Source organism: Tinamus guttatus, unplaced genomic scaffold (genome assembly GCF_059628265.1).
Source record: "Tinamus guttatus ecotype Peru unplaced genomic scaffold, ASM5962826v1 Tinamus_guttatus_pri_ptg000640l, whole genome shotgun sequence".
Taxonomy (NCBI): domain Eukaryota; kingdom Metazoa; phylum Chordata; class Aves; order Tinamiformes; family Tinamidae; genus Tinamus; species Tinamus guttatus.
In genome coordinates, this window is record NW_028289174.1 from 96,987 (window position 1) to 118,811 (window position 21,825).

Below are 21,825 nucleotides of genomic sequence, written 5' to 3' on the forward strand. Positions count from 1 at the left end.
TATTCTAGCTACAGCAGATTTTTAATTGACTTCTCAGGGAACTGAATCATACACCAACTGTGTGGACTGCAACTACTACTTAAATTAAGCTAGCGAAATTATTCTTTGCTAAAGAGAAACTCAAGGAAGCTGCAAAGCTTTCAGAAACTCTCAAAATGGTGCTTTGTTGTGAAAAGTATTCTGTTCTCAGCAGCACAAACCTTATTTTGTAATGCCAACGGATGAATTTCATTAACATTACCAGTGTAACTGAGCACAAAGTTTGACACAAAGTCAATAGAGTCATTGCACTGTTGGGATGTGTTGAACATCTGGTCAATTGCATATAAAAGCAAAGCTAGACTGATGTTGACATGTCTGATACTCTTGTACTTTCCACACTGGACACTGCATGAATTCAAGTCATTTTCCTATGTGAAACACTAACTGGTACAAATCTTGTCACAGTAATGAGAGGGGCAAGGAAGACTTCTTGGAACAGGGCAAGCAGAAGCTGCAGAAACTGTTTCAGCATCTTTTAGCAGTTTCTGCAGTTCGTTGCCCCCAGAAAGCAACAACCAAAAAGAGTCCATGCTGGAATCTGACACTTATTTTTATAGCAAGCCACAAAAAGCATCTTTGATGTTTACAGTGGGAAGCAAGATCAGAGTTGATCAGACAGCTGCTGACAAGCTTCCCTGAAAGCACAGCACAAAGAGGTTGCTATGTTCAAGAGTCTATTTTGGTTTATATTAGAATGAAGCTAATTTGTTTTGTACTGTATTAGGAGAAAAATCTTCAAAGTGAAGCTTGGAAAGTTCCATTTCCTCCCTTCTGTCCTTGGTCTCATGTTAAATAACTACTCTCCAATATATCATGAATTTACATTCTATAAATTATTTTGCTTAAATGCAATAGAGAATTTTAGAAACTTGGTTTTAATATTGTCATCACTTGTAGTAAAAAGAGGAAAAAAAAAGATCAAGGAGCCTTGAAAAGAAGAGGATGAGGAAGACTTTGAAAGTTCCCTCCTCCCTTCCCTTCTAAAGCTGCATGGATAACAACTCAGGGGATGTAGCAATTTCATAGCAAGTGAGAAAAAACACCCAAACCTATTTATCAGTCTAATAGAATGGTCACCATGGATGATGATTTTAGTTGTTTTCCCCATGTTACAAGTTAAATATTAACAAATCCCACCCAATATTTTTTTTTATCTGCAGGCAAAGGCATAGCCCTCCAAAATAATGCTGACGTGGACCTCACGGTGTTTCTCAGCTGCTTCAGGAACTGCGAGGACCAGGAGAAAAAATGGGTAGAGATCATCTGTGAGATCCAGAGGAGGCTGCTGGAGCGCCAGCAGCAGAAGCGTCGTGAGGTGGAGTTTGCAGTGAATCCTTGGCCAAATCCCCATGTGCCGAGCTTCTAGCTGAGCTCCAAGACGCTCTCCGAGTTTGTCAACTTGGTCATGCTGCCAGCCTGCAACGTGCTATGTAGGCTCTGCTGCCCGGCCTGGCTGCCCGCTCTGCCAGGTGCTTCCTGAGCCGGGGGACCCTGCCGGCCCTTGCCTGCAGTAGGGCTGCTGGGCTTGCGGTGTCCCCGTGCCCTGTCCCCAGCACCCACCCCTCGCATCTGTATCTTCCTGCTTTGCTTCTCTCTTGCAGACCGCCTTGTCCAGGGCTACAGGATCAACCCCATGGTCTAGATCCAGCTTTTCCAGCAGTGCCTCCGGGTGGGGGAAGTTCTCTGCCTGCTTCATGGAGCTGCGGCAGGACTTAATCATGGACCGTCTCACCAAAGGAAGAGCATGATCTACCTGGTGAAGCACTGGTACAAGAAGGGGAGCAGGGCTAAGCCTCCCAGGGCTTCTGGAGCGCACCTGAAAAGCTGGGATTCTCCCCCAAGGTCAGAGGTAGCTGGGAGGGGCTAGGGATGGAGGGCAAGAGCTGCCAAAAAGGAGCTGCAGGCCTCAGCCCTGCATGAGGCTGACCAGATCTGCATGCTGCCCACAGGCAGACTCACTGCTCTGCCCTGTCCCGCTCAGTTTGTCTGTTGGTACAAGCGGGACTTGTGCAGTGGTGAGACCCTGCCACCGCAGTATGCCCTGGAGCAGCTGGAGGTCTATGCCTGGGAACGGGGCAGCAGGGAAACGAAGTTCAGCATGGCCAAGGCCTTCCGCACCATGCTGGAGCTGCTTCGGTGCTGTGAGCATCTCTGCGTCTACTGGACCATCAACTACGACTTTGAGGACGTGGTTCTGAGGTCCCAAGGCAGCTCAGTAAAAGCAAGTGGGCTCACCTGGCTTTCTACACTGCCATGCTCTCTGCCAAGCACTCCTGGAGCTACCACCTCATGTGCATATGCCCATTACCCAACCTAGTCTCCACGTGCCCCTGCTCCAGAAGGGCTCCACAGCCCCCAGGTGTTGCCCGGGTCAGGGCTGGGGCCTCTGAGCTTGGGCTGAGGGCAACGGGACCTCCCTGCTCACGCACATGAGGCCTGTGCAGCCCTGGGACATGCCGGTGAGTCCTGAACCCCAAAAACACCAAGGAATAACATGGGGCTCAGAGCACACAGGGACAGGGAGAGGGACTAAGGCGCCTGGTGCTGACCCTGCTCCTGGGCATCTTTTGGGTGGGTGCTGATGGGAGAGCCCTGATGCTGCCGCTCTGCCGCTCGCTGCAGCAGCTCCTTTCTGCGCACAACTCGCTGGTGCATGGGTGTGCACGGGGCAGAGTGCACCTGCGGCCTCTCTGCACATCCAGCCACTCTCCATGGTGGCTGCCTCCCAGTCTTGGGCTGCTAGTGCTGGAGCAGCTCTGGGGCTGCTCTGTGCCCCCAGACCAGAGAGATCTCTGCTCAGTCCCAGCATCTGTCCCTACTGCAGCTGGAGCAAGTGCCCTGGAAAAGCTAGGGTGTCCGCACAGACACCAACTGAATCCTGGTTGAAGACATGTGCGGGCAGCTGTGGGCACCTGGGCCAGAGCCAGCACCTCCCGTCAGCACCTTCCTCAGGGCAGCATGTGCAGAAGAGCAGGCAGCCTCCTGCACTGTCCTCGGAGGAGCTGCTCTGGAGCCTCCACTGTCTTCCACCTCCTTGTCCCCCTGCCCATGGTGCCGGCACCTTCTCCTGCCCATCCCTTAGTTCTGGAATGATAAAGCCCCATGGGATCTCTGGGCCGTCTCCAGGTGCTGCTGGCTCCAGGGTCTGTGAAGCTGGTATCTCCGGGAGATACTTTGATTCTGCGTCAAAAAGAGGGAAATGGAGATGGGCAGGAAGGAAGAGGGGTGCTTATGGAAGGGTTTTGTCATCTCCTTTATTTTCTCAACTCTCTCCCGGGTAGAGTAGGGCCTTCCCTGAAGGTCCTAGGGCACCTGCGCTGATCACAGGCATGGCAGGCACTTGTGTGCCCCAACCTGCTATGGGGCCAGCGTGGCCCCACTGTGCTGGGAAGCAGCGAGAGGGATGGGGAGACCCAGCACTGAGCCCCAGAAGAAGAAAGAGAGCTGCTCTGATGGAGATCAATGCACGGGGACCAGGAGGCATCATAGGGGCACCTTTGCTCCCGTGGCTTGACTCAGTGCCCAGGAGACACTGACTGAAGATGCTGTGGACTTCTGGAGCTCAGGGCCACCCACCCAGGGTAGGACTGGGAGTAGGACCACCCTCCAGGCCCCTCAAGGGGCACAACAGGCCCTGTGGGCAGCAGGGACCTGCAGGAGAGAGCTGCAGCCGGGACTCGTGGACACAAACAACAGATCCAGCAGAAGTTTTGAGCATTGCACTTTTACTGCATGCAGGGAGAGCTGACAAGTGGCAGCTGCTTCCTGATGGAGCACCCAGTCTGGAGCCTTACCAAATGCTCCTTGTTTTGCAGAAGCTAAAGCACCTCCAGGGTTTCTAATCCCTGGGAGTGGCAGAGCTCCCGCTTGGAACAAGCCAGGGGCCGGGTGACAAGGGAGCTGGAGGGCAGAGCTGGTGTTGCGATCCTGAAAGAACAGGCGCTGCATGGCCTGAAAGGGCTCCGAGGAGCCTGGGAATGGGCCATGCTCAATGCTGCAGAGGAAGGCGAAAAACCCCTGGGCACCAGGGCCATTTTGTGCCAGGGGAAAATTCCTTCCTGACCCCAAAACTGGCTATCGGCTGCTCCCCGAGCACGTGAGCAAGGCCTGCCTCCCGGCCACAGCTGGCAGGGCTTCACCCTGCCAGCAGACACCAGCACTGCCATCCCTAGAGCTCTTCCCAGGTACCTGCCTTCCAGGTTGCTGCAAGGGTGTCTTATCCCTTGAGAGATGTTAGTGTCACCCCAGACAGCCAGTCAGAACTCCTCCGTGGGAGCATCCCCGGAAAAGTTGTGCTTTTCCTCCCCACAGAGTTTCCTCTGTTTCCAGGTAGCTGCATCGGACTTATCCCAGACAGACATCCGAGTGGCTTACACTGCTGGGAGGCAGCTCCCATCCCAAGCAGCAGCGCGCAGCTCAGAGGCAGGTACCAGATCTGGTCCGCCTGTTCAGGGGGAAGCTCCCACTCAGGAATCCACCCCGGATTCCTGGAAGGCCTTGCCTCCTGCAGCATGCCCTATCCCAGGCAACCACCCGGAACTCCTCCCAAGTGGGTGCCTGAGTTGGTGACACTGTCAGAGAGGCAGTTCCGGTCTCAGGTAGCCACCCAGGACTCCTCCTAGGTGGCACCGGAGGGGGTTTACATAGGCAGGGAGCATTTCCCATCCCGGCTTGCAGCCTGGAAGTCCTTCCATGTTCCTGCAGGGCTGTCTTATCCCTTGGGAGAGGTCAGTGCCACCCCAGACAGCTAGTCAGAACTCCTCCATGGGAGCATCCCTGGAAAAGGTGGTATGTTCCCTCCCAAGAAGCTTCCCTCTGTTGCCAGGTAGCTGCTCTCTGGATGCCAGAGTGGGTGGACATTGTCCTGTGAAGGCCGTTTCCTTCACAGGAAGCCTCCTGGGATTTCTCCTAGGCATCAACCTGACTTCCCTGTTGTTTGATGTCTCTCATTCCAAGCTGCTGATGAGAGCGCTCCAAAATAGTAGCTCTCCTTGGTGCAGCCTCACTGCAAAAAGCTCTTCCCAGCAGGATGTACCCAGGACATACCCCAGAGATCCATTGGATTTGATTTGATCCCCTCCCATGCGACCATCCGAGAGCCCTTGGTTGGAGCCTGTCCTGAGCCAGGGCCAGTCCTGGCAGACTGTTGAATGAGTCCAGTGAGCTCTGCCTTTTATCCTGTCCCAGCTCTGTGGTGACATTGTGACAGCGCTGTGACATCTGGCTCCTGGAATGTTGTGGCTGCATCGCCAGGGGCCACCTGGTAGTCAGTGTAAACATGGATATGGAGGCCACGTCCTGATCCCTCCTTGCTTCTTCCTGCTCCTGGGCGAGCTGCTCATGCCCCTTGGCTCCTCTCTGCCAACAGCGGGTCCTCTCCTTCCATGTTGAGGAGTGAGAAAATAAATGAGAAGGGAAAAACCCTTCCATAAGCACCTCTCCTCCTTCCTGCTCATCTCCGTTTCCCTCTTTTTGCCCCAGAATCAAAGTGTCTCCCAGAGATACCAGCTCCACAGGCCCTGGAGCCATCAGGACCTGGAGACGGCTCAGAGATCCCATGCAGTTTTATCATCCCAGAGCTAAGGGGCCAGCTTGTAAAGGCCTCAACACACTCCTGTGGCCTCACAAGGGCTCATATGGGCTTGTAGAAACATTTAAGGACCTCTGCAGCCTTGTAAGGACTCGCATGGGCCTGTACAAACTTGTAAAGGCCGTGACAAGTTCCTGCAGACTAGTACATGCTTGTTAGAGGCCTCAAAGGCCTCCGGCGGACATGCATGGGCTTGTACAAGCTTTTAAGGGCTTCAATAGTTTGCTGTGGGCTTGCACAGGCTTGTACAAGTTTATAAAGGCCATTATAAGGTCCTGGGGACTCAAGCGAACCTGTACAAGCTTGTATAGGCATCCTGTGGCTCATCCAGGCTTTTAAACCGCCTCCATGGGCTCCTGTGGGCTTGCAAGGCCTGTTACAGGTTTGTAAAGCCCCCAACCCGCTCCTGTATGAACACGCACTCATACACATTTGTAAAGGACTCTACACGGTCCTGCTCCCTTGAGTGAAGCCATACAAGTTTGTAAAGGCTTTTATGGGTTGCTGTGGGCTTGTTTGGGCTCATAAAATGCCTCCACAGGCTCTTGCAGGCTCACATGAACCCGTATTATCTTGTAAAGGCCTCAATGTACTCCTTTGGGCTTGCAAGGGCTTGTATGGGCTTGTACAAGCTTTTAAGGGTCTCTGCGGCCTTGTGAGAACTCACACAGGCCCAAACAAAATTGCAAAGGCCTCAAGAGGCTTCTGTGGGCTAGTAGCTGGACTGGTGATGGGTAGGAGAAGGTGCCGGCACCATGGGCAGGGGGACAAGGAGGTGGAAGACAGTGGAGGCTCCAGAGCAGCTCCTCCGAGGACAGTGCAGGAGGCTGCCTGCTCTTCTGCACATGCTGCCCTGAGGAAGGTGCTGACGGGAGGTGCTGGCTCTGGCCCAGGTGCCCACAGCTGCCTGCACATGTCTTCAACCAGGATTCAGTTGGTGCCTGTGCGGACACCCTGGCTTTTCCAGGGCACTTGCTCCAGCTGCAGTAGGGACAGATGCTGGGACTGAGCAGAGACACCAGGCCCAAGGCCTTGCACAGCTCAGCACAGGATGGAGGGCCCCAAGGCTGCTCTGGCAGCCCAGAACTAGGACTGAACCACAGTACTCATAAGGGCACTGACCCCGCTCCAAGGCCACGCACTAGTCCGTGCTGCCAGAGCAGCCTTGGTACTTCCGAGGATGGAGGAAAGAAACTGAGCTCCGGCAGGACAGCTGGAGGCAGGCACAGGGGGCAGGAGGTTGGGGGAGGCAGCCTCGGGGCAGGCTGTGACCAGGGTGGCACCTGCACAGAGAGGCACTGGATGAAATACAATATACACACTCCTTCCCCTTTGCTCTTTAACTATCCTGATCTGTCTTATCATTACACCATGAAATGAAAGTACCACTGGCATTAAACCCCAGCTTTGATGCCCATCACTGATTGACCCATCCGATGGTGGGTGAAGGGAGTTCCTAGGAGAAACATGTACCAGACAGGGCTGTGTGCGGGCACTCAGAAGTGCAGGGGCTAAGGGATGGACTGCGCAGCCCGAGGGTGGAGAGCAGAAGCAGTCTGGACTAGGCAACCTCCAGAGGCACCTCCAACCTCAGCCACTCTGGGAGCAACCTGGGAACAGGGATTCACTGTGAAAAGCCAGCATCTCCTCCAGCTGCTCCCACGAAAAGCAGATGGAGTCTGTCATTAATAGTATTTTATGTCAAATTGATACCAAATTGAAGTAGTGATCACACTCATCAAACAAGACACTATCGCTGCAAGGAGTTGACAACCACTTAGGAGAGAGATGAAAGGGAAGAGAGAAAGAGAGAGAGTAGATGGGAAAAAATGAGATAGCAAAGTGATAAGACCTGTTGCCATCTCGAAGAGGAGAGCTTGGTCAGCCGAGGGGGAACCCAGGGCAGCATGGCTCTGGCTTCCTTTTATGTTTCTCTGACCCATGGTCACCCTTGATAAGGCACACATGTCTTTTGGCCGATAACTTTATTTTGTCCATGTTCTTTCCAGATGCAAAATGGGCACCTGTGTTTGCCTGATAGGGGGTCGCAGTTTTAAGCAAACACAATGGGTGAGACTAGAACAGGGAGCCATGGACCCTCTGCTCCGCTCTGCCCGGCCTTACCTGGTATTGTGTCTGCTACATCATCCGCCCTGTGGCTCAGCCATCTGTGTTTGTGGGCAAAAGGCTCAGTTGTATATTAGGTGGCAACAGGAAAATATGTAAAAAAAAAAAAAAAAAAAAAAGGTGATCCTGCCTACTAATAATGCCACATTGTAAGATACATACTGTAAGTGAGTTTCACGTGTTTACAATAACACTAAGAATAATGATGAAGCCAAAACCTAACAACAGCCAAGTTCGAAATTGCCCCTCACATCTGCTCAGTCCGAGACCCTGTAGCACAGATGTGACCCAAGACACTGGGGTCCAGTCGATCATGGAGTAGTCAGAAGGGGCTGTTGCAATCCTTATGTCCTTGAGTTCTTGAGACACTTGACTCAATACTTTTTAGGTGACCTGAATTCTAAAAGAGACATTTTCTATAGCAAAACAACATTCTCCCAGTTTCTTATTACTGATTCCACACACTCCTTGTTCCTTTAGTGACAGTATGCCCAGCCCCAACCTGTTCTGTAGGGTCATCTTTGCAGTTTGCCATAGCTGTTGAGCTGATGCTTCAAATGCAGGCACAGTCCAGGTGCCTATAGTGGAGGACACACAGTCGGGACCGCATAGGTGCAACACAGACCTTGGTGTTCCAAGGGCGACAAGTGCGAATACATCATATTATTGGAGCAAAACCACAAAGTATGGAATGGAGCTGGGTATAAATCAGTGTGACAGGATTTACTGGTTTGGGCTATGCCATAATTAGTTAGGTTAGTTGGAGGGCTGCTTATATTGATGGTAAGTGTACATGAGAATGGGTCTAAAGATGAGTAGCCGTTGCAGATGCACATGTCCTGAAGGAATCGGCGCAATTCCGGGACCACCCAGACTTCTGGGGGAAAGTCATTCCACAACTGATTGGTACAACTGAAAACCTTCTGGCAACTAAGATGTTGTTCAACAGATTTCTTGGAAAGGGAGTCAATGTCCCAGCAGATTGGGGTATCGTAGTGCCAAGTGAGCTCATGCTTGCACTCACTCGTTAGCTGCCATCTAATAGTCTCACCAGATGGGGAACGACTACGCTGAGCTGTGGAGTCCAACAGAGACCGTGCGTGCAGCTCAGAGAGGGACCGTATGTAACCTATGGAGGAAGGGTCCTCGCTTCGGCAGGTATTTGTGGGATTATCTGGGATCTGGAAGCACCAGGAGGCATTCAGATTGTGATTGTAGCAGTGCGTGAGCACGGAGCTGTCAACCGGTGCTGCTGCACACCCAGCCTTGAGGGTGTAATTATCCAATAACATCGTGATATTGAGGGACACCGTCAGGTTTAGAGGAATTGCCCTGAAGGTAATAGCCCTGCTGGTGCTTTTTGGATAGTCCTCACACATCAACCTATTTGTAAGGTTCCAGACAGCCACAAAGCCGCAGATTAACTGCCGTGCAAGGCCACCCGCTTCTGAGGGGTGCAAGGAGTAGGGAGAATGCCTAAAAGTAGCAGCATGAAAGCAATGCAGAAGATAGGAGCCAAGAGCCATGAGGCAGAGCGTGCTGACAAGGCGAGGTGAAACACCGGCACGAGCCATTCTTTTTGAACTGCAATTTGGGTTGACATGCTGTAATTCCTATGAGAAACACGAGCCCAACAGTAATGAAGAGAGGAGCTCCCCGCATTCAATGTCCGCGTGTTGGAGAGCCTGCCCTTACAGTCCTGAGGAAATATCTCATCTCTGCGCGGTGTGGCACAGGCGATGCCTTGCCCCGTGCCTGTGAGTGCAGCTCGGCGGCCATGCCAAACATGCCCAGCTGTATGCAGCAGCACAAGCGGCTGTACACGCGACTGCCAGAAGAAGCTGCTGGGAAGCGTCCGTGTTTCCTCCCACAAGGGGTCAGTTTGGAGGTTGTCCTGGAAGTAAAAAGCTACTTGGGAGCCTCCGCGGATGGAGGCAAGGTTAGAGCCACAAGCGGCCCCCAGGGATATGGATTCAACACAGACTTTGCCCCAGGGATGTCGGGCTTGCCACTGCTATGTCTCCTGGGTTGAGTCCAAGCTGGCAGGACAGCACCAATGCACGGGAGTGGCAGTATCACTGCCTGCCCTCCAGGACATCCGATTGGAGCCAGCTCAGGAGATGGGAGTGCTGCTGGGCCGAGGGGGCTGCCAGCTATGCTCCCTGCTCAGCGCCACCAGCTCGTGCCCCAGTGGTTATTTAACTGATACTGCACTGTCGCTAGCCCCAAATGCCAGTCCCCTGCTCTAGTCCTGCCTACCCCATGGGTCATTTCCACAGTGGCAGTGGGGGCAGCAAGGGCTGCGGAGAACCCATTTAACCCCTTCCTGTCAAGCCCAGTCCTGAACTGAGCGAAGCTTGAGCCAGTATCACTTTGAGTTTCTTGGGGCAGCAGTGGAGTGCAAGACACCCTTGTAGTGCCTTAACCATGCTATCCACAGGTGCATCCCTGAAGGATCAGGCCATGGCAACTGCCAAAACCAACTGCCACTGGCACTTCCCGACACAACTTCACTCCTGCCCCTCCATCCCTTGACCCCGTCCGCATGTTGGAACCAGTGTCCTATGCTGGTGGGCGCACGCTCCTCTGGTATTTAGTTCTTGTGGCAATGACTCTTCCACCCATCGCTGCACTTTCCAGGCCTTGCACGCCCTCTCAGACCATGCACCCACCAGGCTGGTCCCCTTGCCCCTACCATGCCACACACCTGACTGGTAGAGCACTGATAGAAGCTCGTAGCTCATGGCTTAGATAGGTGTACTCTTCACTGGGTGAAAAACTGGCTGGATGGCCAGACCCAAAGAGAGGTAGTGAATGGAGTTAAATCCTGGTGGTGACCAGCTGGCGACCAGTCACGAGTGGTCTTCCCCAGGGGTCAGTGTTGGGGCTTGTCCTCTTTAAAATTTTTATCAATGATCTGGGTGAGGGGATTGAGTGCACCTTCAGCAAATTTGCAGACAATACCAATCTGGGAGGAAAAGTTGATCTACTTGAGGGTAGGAAGGCTTTACAGAGGGATCTGGAGAGCCTGGATCGATGGACTGAGACCAACCGCATGAGGTTCAGCAAGGCCAAGTGCTGGGTCCTGCACTTCAGTCACAACAACCCCATGCAACACTACAGGCTTGGGGCAGAGTGACTGGAGAGATGTGTGGCAGAAAAGGATATGGGGGTGTTGGTTGATAGCCAGCTGAGCATGAGCCTTTGGTGTGCCCAGGTGGCCAAGAAGTCCAAGGGCATCCTGGCTTGTGTCAGGAAGAGTGTAGCCAGCAGAAGTGGGGAAGTGATCGTCCTCCTGTACTTGGTGCTGGTGAGGCCACACCTCAAATACTGTGTTCAGATTTGGGCCCCTCACTACGAGAAAGACATTGAGGTGCTGGAGTGTGTCCAAAGAAGGGCAGCAAAGCTGGTGCAGGGGCTGGAGCATAGACCTTACAAGGAACAGCTGAGGGAGCTGGGGTTATTTAGTCTGGAGAAGAGGAGACTCAGGGGAGATTTTATTGCTCTCCAAAAATACCTGAAAGGAGGTTGTAATGAGGTGGGGGTTGGTCTCTTCTCCAGAATAACTACTGATAGGACAAGAGGAAATGGCCTCAAGTTGCACCAGGGAAGGTTCAGGTTAGATATTACAAAAAAATTCTATGATATGGAAAGAGTGGTGAAGCATTGGAACAGGCTGTCCAGGGAAGTGGTGAAGTCACTGTCCCTGGCAGTGTTCAAGAAACATGTAGGTGAGGCACTTAGGGACATGGTTTAGCAGGCATGGTACTGATGGGTTTGTGGTTGGACTTGATCATCTTGAAGGTCTTTTCCACCCATTGTGGAGGCATAGTACCTTGTCAGTAGATAATAGATGCCTTGTTAGTAGATAGTTAATCGCAAGAACGCCTTAGTAGTGCATGGTTGATGGGCTGACCCGCAAGGAACAAAGCAAGAAAAGGAGGAGGACTACAACCACATGTGGAATGTCTTGTTAGCAGATAAGGAATAGAGCAAGGAGAAGAAGATAACCACAACTGCACAGCTGGCAAGATGCTGATTGATTGTAATTTTAGCAACACTTGTGTTAAAAGAGTATAAAAAGGAGATGGTTTGAGAATAAAGTTGTCTCACTCTGCATCCCAGACTGAGTCCGTTCTTTCGCAAGGTGCAACAACCCATAATGATTCTATGATTCTATGTTTTTGGGCAAATGCCAAAAAACTTTGCTCCGAAGGTGAATCGAATCAAAGAAACTGGCTAACAGCCTTTTTGTGTGGGAGAAAGAGGATTGAGCTAAGAGTTTACCACTTGGCTTTTTAGTCCTATGTAGAAGAAAGACTTAATTCAATTATTCCCATTTATTGCTGTATTCCTTCTGTTGGTATTAATAGTGCAAGATGAGCTCTATTTTATAGATGAGCAGATTCTATAAGCCAGTCATTATAAACTGAGAATCGGTCATTATAAAATGCTAATGTTCAGTTTACCTTACCTAGATTCATCCCCTCCCCTCAACCTTTGTGAGACCATCACTTCCAGATTGCTATTGCTGAGGCATGGATAATGCTCACCTCACTCATGGCACCGCACAGAGGCCACTGTGAGAAGAATCACAGAGGACAGGTATTTCTACAGCTTTGCAAGATTTTGAAGTACTTAAATCTTAAAGTATCTTAAAGAACTGACATAGGCATTTAATTATTCATCATCTTAAAGTAAATGACAATATATTTATTTTCAAGTATGTTTCAAGAGATTCTTATAGAGCTAAATATTTTGAAAAAAAAGAAATGTAGTTCCCCTATCCATCCTTTGTGAGTCTACAATTTGCAATCACTTAGCTGGGAAATGTTGATATGTTCAAGGTCACCATCATGCTGCTCATAGACATTAATATCCTGGTTCCAGTACATATTGTTGTCTAAAAATACTGAGGGTTGTGTAAATATCTCATTATAATCAACTCAGTTTCTCATGTGCTTATGTATTATCAAGACAAAGATAATATCTATGGAAAACAAAGTTATTCTGGTCCAATCTAAGATTGGAATGAATGCTGCATGAAATAAGGACTGTAACAAATCTTATCAGCTTCAGGAGGAAGGTCTAACTTCTTCACCTTTCCCTCCTTAGCCTATATACAAAGCAACCTTTATAGCAGCCTTTACCTATACTAAAAAGGAAGGTGTGAGAGCACCTGTACTTCATCATTAACGGTTACCATCAGAGTCACCAGCTGTAGGGTAGATCACATGCTCTTTCCTTGACTCCATCTGTGGTGATGGATTGGCTGAGTCAGAAGGCCATACTCTAAGCCACTCCCCCGCACTGATCTTATATGCAATGCATTAATGAAGTCCTCTTTACTCTTCAGGTGAACAAATTGTAATACTATAATATGCAAGGCCTTAGGTTCTAGCAATTTAAATCAGTTATCTTTTACTCCTCTGTACTGCTGTCAGACCCTAGCCTTTCTAGAGTGTTGTATAATGCTATCTAATTCAGAGAGTGTCCATTCCTTTGAGAGGGGTCTAGTCCCTTGACAAAACTTCAACAACAACAGGTATTCTTCTGAAGCAGAAAAAGAAAATCTGCTCAGCAACTCCCTGTAGGATCTTGTCAGTTTTTTCTCTGTCTCAAGTGGATTTTTTTGAAGTTTTCTGAGTTTTTCTCATGAAGGCTTATTATATTCTCTGAGTTTGTAGGATATAATCCATTACTAAATAAAGTCTATTCCTGTTCTCTTTGGGATGATTCCCATCCTAAGTCATCAGGTGTTCTGCTGCTGATAAAAAAAAAACATTCCTGTCCTCTCAAGTGCTCTGAAAAGCTCGATGACTGACCTACAGTTCTCTGAAACAGAGAAATGATGCTTAAAGTGATGATAACATTTACACAGTCTGATAGTTCTGGAAAATGACATCTGTCAAACAGCAACATTTATAAATCTACTATTGCGTGAAATGGGACAAACATCCAACAGTGCACAAGCACCTGACACCACTGAAATCAGTAACAACCCCCTTATTGACTTGCAGAGAACCAGGATTTCAGCAAATATATTTAGCAATTCAGCTGCTGCAAGAGGCAAGGTATTTATATGCAATGCTGACCACCCAAGAGATGAGCCAGCAGTCCTGCCCATTACACACAGAACAAAAGTGTGCTGAGATGAATCCCATATGCACCTCACTATACACTGGCTGCTTTTGTACAGTCAGCCCATCATGATGTGAGTCATGGATAATAAAGAGCTCTCTGTAATCCCACACAGTCCTAGCGGGGCATGGGAAGCAGTGACTGTGGCTTGCATATCTCTGCAGATAGGATTCCTTAAAGAAACGTAATCAGGTCACTTGATATTTGTTAGGTATCCATATGGCCAAACAAACAGTTCAGCAAAACACCTGGACATATCATGGAACTGGTGAAAACAGATGTATGACTAACAGGAAAATCCTGCAAATCCTGTTTCCTCTTGATTGCCTTTAAAGTTGCCCATAATTTTTCTAATGCACTCACTGGGATGAATATAGATCCATATCTTCTTTTTTTTAATTAAAATAATTTTTTAAATGAATGAAATGTTCTGCTACATCTCATAGAGCTGAGTCCTAGATGTGCGTGAATTAACAAGAGCAGGAGGCTTTTCAGAAAATGTTACCTTAGCTTATCAGGGATTCAGTTTCAGCCAGCACGCAGCGCGATCCTTCCATACATCTATTGAAATGCCTTTTTGTTGTTTGGCTCTATGCTTTGTTAGTTTATGAACCCTTATAGACACATGACTTCTTGGCTAAATTGGCACAAAGCAAACAATTCTCTCCTCTGTGCCATTCATGTAATGGATATGAAAACCTCAGAGAAGTGGCTACAGGATGGCCTGCAAGTGATCTCTGAAATCACATTAAAAAGTAGCTTTCAAGTGCAGCAGATCCATGTGCCTATCTTGCTGCTCTCTAAAAATTGTGGCACTGCTCTATAGCTTGAAAGAGATTGGAAATAATAGATTTAAAGGATTTTAAAACAGCAAAATCTGAAGCCCAAGACTTTGTGTTGCTCTTGGGTCCAGGTATAGGACCCTATAGCTTGGTTATGTCAAGCTGACTAAAAATCAGCCTGTGAAGGAGACCATCACTTCTGCAGTAGTTTCCTTTTTCAGTGATGCATTCAGTCTGGTTTGGGATAACGGTATCCTACTTCCAAGAAAGAAGCAGCTCTGCTACTAGGTTGGCATTCTTTTTCCCAGGGAAACGTATCAAATTGTACTGAGCTATTGTAACTACTGTCACTAGTATTGTTCTCCATTGCTTCTTATAGTGCTATGATGAGACCTGCGCTACAAAAGCTGCATTTGTATACAGTAATTACAAAAGAGCATGGGTAGGATTCGTCCTTTCTGTGCCTCCTCTCTTCATGACTGGATGAATGCCCAACTGATTTGGGCATTATTTAGGGCACAGACTTTCTTCTCTATAATGAAAACAATGACAAATCCTATACAGAGCTGCTCATACAGGACGAAGCCAATCTTCTGCCTAGTCTGATACTTGGCTTTTCAACACCCTCTGCTGTTAAAACCTGTCCTTTGATGGCTTCTCCTCTTCCACTTTAGACAAAGATTTGAAAATAAACAAGGAGGGATCTTTCCAGCAGAGAAACACTGATAAAGTATTAATTAGAAGGAGCTGGTGATTACAGTGAGCAAGTTTCATCTGTGTATTATTTGGCATTACTCTGTACTTGTCAGCTGAACTGGTTTAGAGGAAAATTGCTTTCATAAAATACACAGGAGCACACACATTCCTGGGCTGTGCTCTTTGTTCAGTATCATGTATCATATCAACCAAATATGTTCCTTTACTTTGAAATGAAGTCTTAGTGCTTTAAGTTCACTCTTTAATGCTGCTGGCAAAGGAAATGATCTGTAAATTGCAGTCTGAACAGTACTATTAAGTAAGAAAGAAGGTGATTAACTGACAAATAATCAGGAGAAACTCTACCTTTCGGTACCTGCTCCTACTTGGAAAACCCAGTTCTCTGCAGTGACACATCTCTTCTGGGGATTACCCAGAAGATTTCTCCTTTCTTTGTTGACACATCTATGGTTTAGGATTAATGTCATAATACTGCTCTATTTAAAGTGGCAAATCTCCTTATCAGAAATGAAGCTATTCCTTTCCCTCTGAACAAGGGAATAAATGCTGGGCATTTTTCCATCTCTGAGCCAGAGATGTGCAGCTGGACACTCAGAGGCCCTTTGAATGCTGGAGCGTAAAATAGCCCTCTTGGTTCTTGGGAAATTCTCCTGTTGCTACGACTCATATGCAGAGCTGTGCTCACAGAAGATCGTAGATCTTTGCTTGCATCAGACTCATGCTTGAGTCCATAATCCCTGGCTGTTTTTTGTGTTGTCTGCAATTTTAGCTCACCTATCATGAGCCAACTGACTGAGTGAGAAAACCTTGGCATGGCAAGGGACCGGTTTTATCTCTGCTCTTCCAGATGATGTAAGACTACCATAGGCACTTGAGTTTTTAGTTAACTTACTCACCTGGAATCATCCAAAAGCACCCCAACCTCTCTTCCACGGGATGAGGAGCTATTTTTGACCTGTGATTGGAGTTCCATGGTTTACTTCTATATTGCTTTGAAAGATAACTCAAAAGAGCAGTGATATTGCCAGGTAGCTTATGCTGGTTTACAGAGCCACAGGAAATGTGTAGAAGGATCTGCAAACTTGGCAACAAAGGTTGCCAAGAGAGGTCGTGGAGTCTCCTTCTCTGGAGATCTTCAAAACCCGCTTGGATGCAGTCCTGTGCCACATGCTCTAGGTGACCCTGTGTGTGCAGGGGGGTTGGACTAGATGACCTCTAGAGGTCCCTTCCAACCTTAAGCATTCTATGAATTCTATGAACTGTAAAAAGGCTGGAAACCTCTGTTCCGTTTAGTTCCTTTGGACTTAAATGCTGCAGCTTGGAGTGGGTCAGGAATGCCAGACAGCAACTTCATAGAAGCTGGAACTGACTTCGTTTATTAGCTTACATGCAGTACATTTATCTGATTCTAACAGTTAGTGATGTAACTACACAGGCTCCTAATTGGTTGACAATGATCTAACTAAGACCCTTACAGCCCCCCTTACTTGTTTAGCTCATCCTTTTAGTTCAACAGCTCTTTCATTCCCTCTGACCTTGGTCTACTTCCTTATCTCCTAGTTAGCAGTCCCTTTGTTCTTTCACTGAAACCTGAAGGCTGGAATTGAGCAGGCCTGCTGGACAGCCACGTCCGCGGCTCTCTAATCATTCCTCTATAATTCCCCCTTTTTCTATAATTTTTTCTATAATTTCCCCCTTTTTTAGGTGACCCCGGGAAGCAAGCCAGCCTTGAGGTGTCAGATTCGGATTGCGTGAAAAAGCAGTTAACAAACGTGACATTAAAGCGCGCAAACAGGTACAAGCAATCATTAAGCCAACTACAAGCAACAGTCCCCATAGTAACAACATTAACAGCGATTTCATCAACGATTTTATCCATCCCCCAATTCCTAACCAGTTCGTTAGTCCGTCTAGACCGAAAAATCCCACATCCTTTGTTACTTTCTCCGTATGCTTGATCAAGTCGTGGAGTTGTCGATGTATCGCTGCCGAATGATCTTGCAAGTCCATACAGCACATTCCGTCGACGTCCTGACACCCATGTCCGTGAGCAAGAAGCAGGAAATCAATAGTGGCACAGTTTTGTAGCTCAGCATGTTGTACCTGAGACAAGTCATATGACAATTCACTAAACACAGTACTGGTTGCATTCGCTTGTTTCAAGGCCTAGCAGGCAAGGCGCTCAATATTTCGGTGTGCCCGCGCGGCTGACACCCCGGGGACGAAGAAGGACGCTGCTACAACCTCCCAAGTGCTCCAGAGATCAACGCTATCCTCACATTCTGAGCTAAGAGAGTTCGCTGCTCCTTTTGAATGCCTTAACAGGGTCTTGCTGTTCCCCGGAGGGCCGTGTGGCCAAATCATACTAGGGCGACCAAATGTGCAAGGCCCACCCATAGGCTGGGACGGAATGCCAGCCCAAGCTCGGTTCCCACATATCAAAAACCACTCGGTGGGAAGCTTCCTAGGCTGGATAGTTCCCGTATTGTGGGTAACATTTCCGTTACACCATTCCTTTTCCCCTCTTGCCTCCTCAAGGGTTTTTGCATACTCATCTTTGAGACCTTCCAGTTCAACCTCGTATCTACTGTTCTCATTTTCCATTTTCTTCAGTCTGTTTCTCTCCCCTTCTAGTTGAGCCTGGAGACGAGCATTTTCTTGCCTTAAAAGACTATTCTGGGATTCAGTAGAAGACATCTGAACTTTAGCAGAAAGAAGTTCTTCTGTTGCAGCCCGTTCTCTTTCGGCAGCTGCTGCCAAAAGGGCTTGAGATTCACCAAGTCTGTTGGAAAGATTCTTTTCCAATTTTTCCCACGAGGAGGTTTGCACTCCCAGCATGGCTTGCAAATTTTCTATCTGCCGGAGCAGTGGCCGAGTAGCAGATATAACACTTTGGCTCGGTTCTTGGTTCCGACTCTCCTCTTCTTGCAGTCTCTGTTGTAGTTCACTGATTTCCTGACGTAAGTAGTCCTCCCTTCTTTCTGCCTGTTGTTCTGCACGTTGCAGCGCTAGCCGCAGGTCTGCCACCTGAATCGCCAAAGCTTCTTGTTGCTGCCGTGCCTCATCCTGGGCCTTCTCCAAAGCTAAACCAAGTTCTTCCTTTGCCTTCATTTCCCGACTTAGGGCTGCCTCTTGTGCCTCACTGTCCTTTGTGGCATTAGCTTTATGAAGATCTGCAAGTTCCTTGTAAGCACTGTCAAGTGCTGCCTGGACACTTCTGTTCCTTTCTTCAAGATCTTCCACCTCTGCCTGAAGCTTATTAAGATCCTTTTCTTGTCGCTCTACAACACTGTTCAGTTGTTTAATACTGTCTCGATGCTGCTTCTCAAGATCCTCTTTGCCATCAAGTACCTGTTTTAAATGCTGCAATTCCTCTTCCAGTTCCTTAATCTTTTTGTTCTGTTTTGTGTTAGTATTTTCTCTCTCTTTCTCCTTTGCTCTTAGTATCTTAATAATGTTGGAATTGTGCAACTTCTGTTTAGAAAGCTTTTCTCCTTCTTCCATTAATCCTTTGATTTGCTCATCTTTTTCTTTCAGTAATTCAGCTGTTTCATTACAATTAAGTCTAGTAGCCAATTCTTCTTTAACATTCTTTACTTCCTTTTTAGTTGCATCCCTTTCTTTGCATGCAAGCTGGAGCTTCTTTTCAGCATCTGCTATTCGCTGAGTGAACTCCTCTTTAAGGGATGAAATGCTATTGCTCTCTTCCTTCATTCTAAGGATTTCATCTTTAAGGTTATCATAAGCTTCCTCCAGCCGTGCCTTTTCTTTACTAGTACTCAAGAACTGTGTTTCCCTCTTCTCTAGTTTAGCATGGGTGTTATTCTGGCATTGAGGACACCAAACTTGCCCTTCACTACAGTTTTTTCGGAGATGACCCCTCCTTCCATACCTAAAGCACTTAGGGCCGTTCGCGTTTTCCCTCTTTCCTTGGTTTCCTCTCGGGCCCACCAAAGGTTGTAGCGCAGCGGCTAAGACACGAAACGCTTGGGCTTGCTGCGCTGCTGAATCAAGCAATGCCTGCTCTACCTGAGCCCCTAAAAATGCTCCTGGGTTACCCACGCCCCGATGGGCAAGTTCTTCAAGCATCTCCTCGAGTGAAACCCCTTGTGGCAAAGTGACCAGAACATCCCTGATGCGCTTATTAGCATTCTCAACCGCTAAGGATTGAGCCATAAGTTTCCTTGTTTTCTCATCTAGCGTATCCATTTCCTCCAAGGCCTTAAGCAAGCGGTCAATGAATTCACCAAAGGACTCGTTCATACCCTGCTTAATTCCCACGAAGGAAGGGCCTTTCTTCTCCTCAGGTAAGGACATAAAGGCCGATAGGGCAGTTTGCGTCACCAGCCTTAACAGGATGGCAGGATATCGCATTTGCGTGTCAATACTGCCATACAGCCCCTGACCCAGCACCGTTTCAACCCGTAATCCCTCCAGCAGATCTCCTTGAGGCCGAGGTATGGCACATTCGCGCGCTGCGTGGGCCGCCCACTGTCTTTCCCACAGTAGCAACTGACCAGGTGTCAAAATCAATTTCGCAATCTGTTGACAATCACTAGGGAGAAGCAAATCACTATTAAAGATATAGGATAACATCTGTCTGGATGGCTCACCTTTGACCCCCCAACGTGCCACCGTATCCCGTAACTGGCTCATAATTTTCCAGTCAAACGGATCCCACTAGCCCGCTCCCCACCCTTGGCCATCTGGCTCAAAGGTCACCGGGCACGCCACCCTCATGGCCAGTTCCCATTGACCCTCCAAAACTGCATCTCTAATAACACCGGACCAATGAGAGGAGACCTGCGGACCCGACCCCCCACCGGAGGATCCAGACCACCCCTCACATGTTTTTGGCCCAGCTGCCTGGACTCGATCAAGGGCCCTGGGGGCCTCCCGGAACAGTCGATCAGAGGGTTGGGGTTGGTCCCTGCACCGTTCCTGCGGCTGCTCCTGTGGCCGGTTCCCATCTGTCCACGCCGGGGGCGGTGGCGCCGTAGGCTGTGCTGGCAACTCGGGAGTCGGAGCTGATCCAGCAAATGCAGGTTCCGGTGGTGGCGGCGGCGGCGGCTCTGAAGGGCGACAGGATTGTGATGGTCCTCCTCCAGTAATGCTGTCAAGCAGCTCCCTTGCGGAGCTCTTCGGGGTGGCAATAGCCCCTCGGCCAGGTGCGGCTCGACCAGGAGGCGGTTCCTCCCCTTGCAGCATCTGTGTCGCCGCTGCTGCCATCCTCTTTTCAGCCTGCATACACTTGAGCTGATTCGCCACCTCGCGCCAAGTATGACCCAGTTCTTTGGCAGTTTTGCTGCCCTCCAGAGTGGCTTCCCATAATGAGTCCCCTATCTCACGCCACTCTTATACTAAAAACAAGTTGTGGCTCCTTTAAATGTCCTTTCTCCCTTGCCCATTTAATCAACTCATATAACTTCTTCGTGCTCACTGCCGCTTCCCTTCTTGCCAGCAAGTCCAGCAGCAGCTGCACAGCGGCTTCTCGCTCCATGTGCACGTACACTGGGAGTTCTGCTTCTAACCGTTACCCCCACGCCGTCTTCCCGTGTGCGCATTCACGGCCGGCTTACCCGCTCCGGTCCACCTTCTTGGTCGGATCACTCGGCTGCACTCGTACCTCTTGCTTGGGTCCCCCGAATACCCGCACCGTTGTGCCAGGTCCCCGCGTCGCTTCCGGAATCCTGCACCATTGTGCCAGGTCCCTGTACAAGTCAATTGGGTTGTCCCTGTGGTCCCTGTTCGGGCACCACTTGTTGCAGCTTGGAGCGGGTCAGGAATGCCAGACAGCAACTTCATAGAAGCTGGAACTGACTTCGTTTATTAGCTTACATGCAGTACATTTATCTGATTCTAACAGTTAGTGATGTAACTACACAGGCTCCTAATTGGTTGACAATGATCTAACTAAGATCCTTACAGCCCCCCTTACTTGTTTAGCTCATCCTTTTAGTTCAACAGCTCTTTCATTCCCTCTGACCTTGGTCTACTTCCTTATCTCCTAGTTAGCAGTCCCTTTGTTCTTTCACTGAAACCTGAAGGCTGGAATTGAGCAGGCCTGCTGGACAGCCACGTCCGTGGCTCTCTAACCATTCCTCTATACTTAAACAAAGACTGAGCCCTCTGTTTGATTTATTTGGTCTTGGGTAAAGGTGAGGAGTCTCTATTTGACTTAATCTGACCTATCAAACTGATACTACGTACTTAAGTTCCTGTTATTGACTTGTTCTGCTATAGTAGATAGTATGTGGCCTCTCTTTGCCCTGAAAACATTTCATTTTATTTCCTGGACTCCTCGGGGAAAGGTGGTGGGTTTTATTGCCCTGGAAAACATTTAGTTCCTACATTCCTAGGGAAAAGACATTGGGCTCTTCTGGCCATATCTTGTTGCTGTTCCTTAGCCATGTTGACTTGTAATGT

The 21,825-nt window shown here is 48.9% G+C and overlaps 1 pseudogene; it reads left to right on the forward strand.

Annotated features, from left to right (window-relative positions):
• The first annotated feature begins 1,195 nt into the window (after nucleotides 1-1,195).
• Nucleotides 1,196-17,487, forward strand: LOC148592105 (2'-5'-oligoadenylate synthase 1-like; annotated as a pseudogene).
• Nucleotides 17,488-21,825: the final 4,338 nt, after the last annotated feature.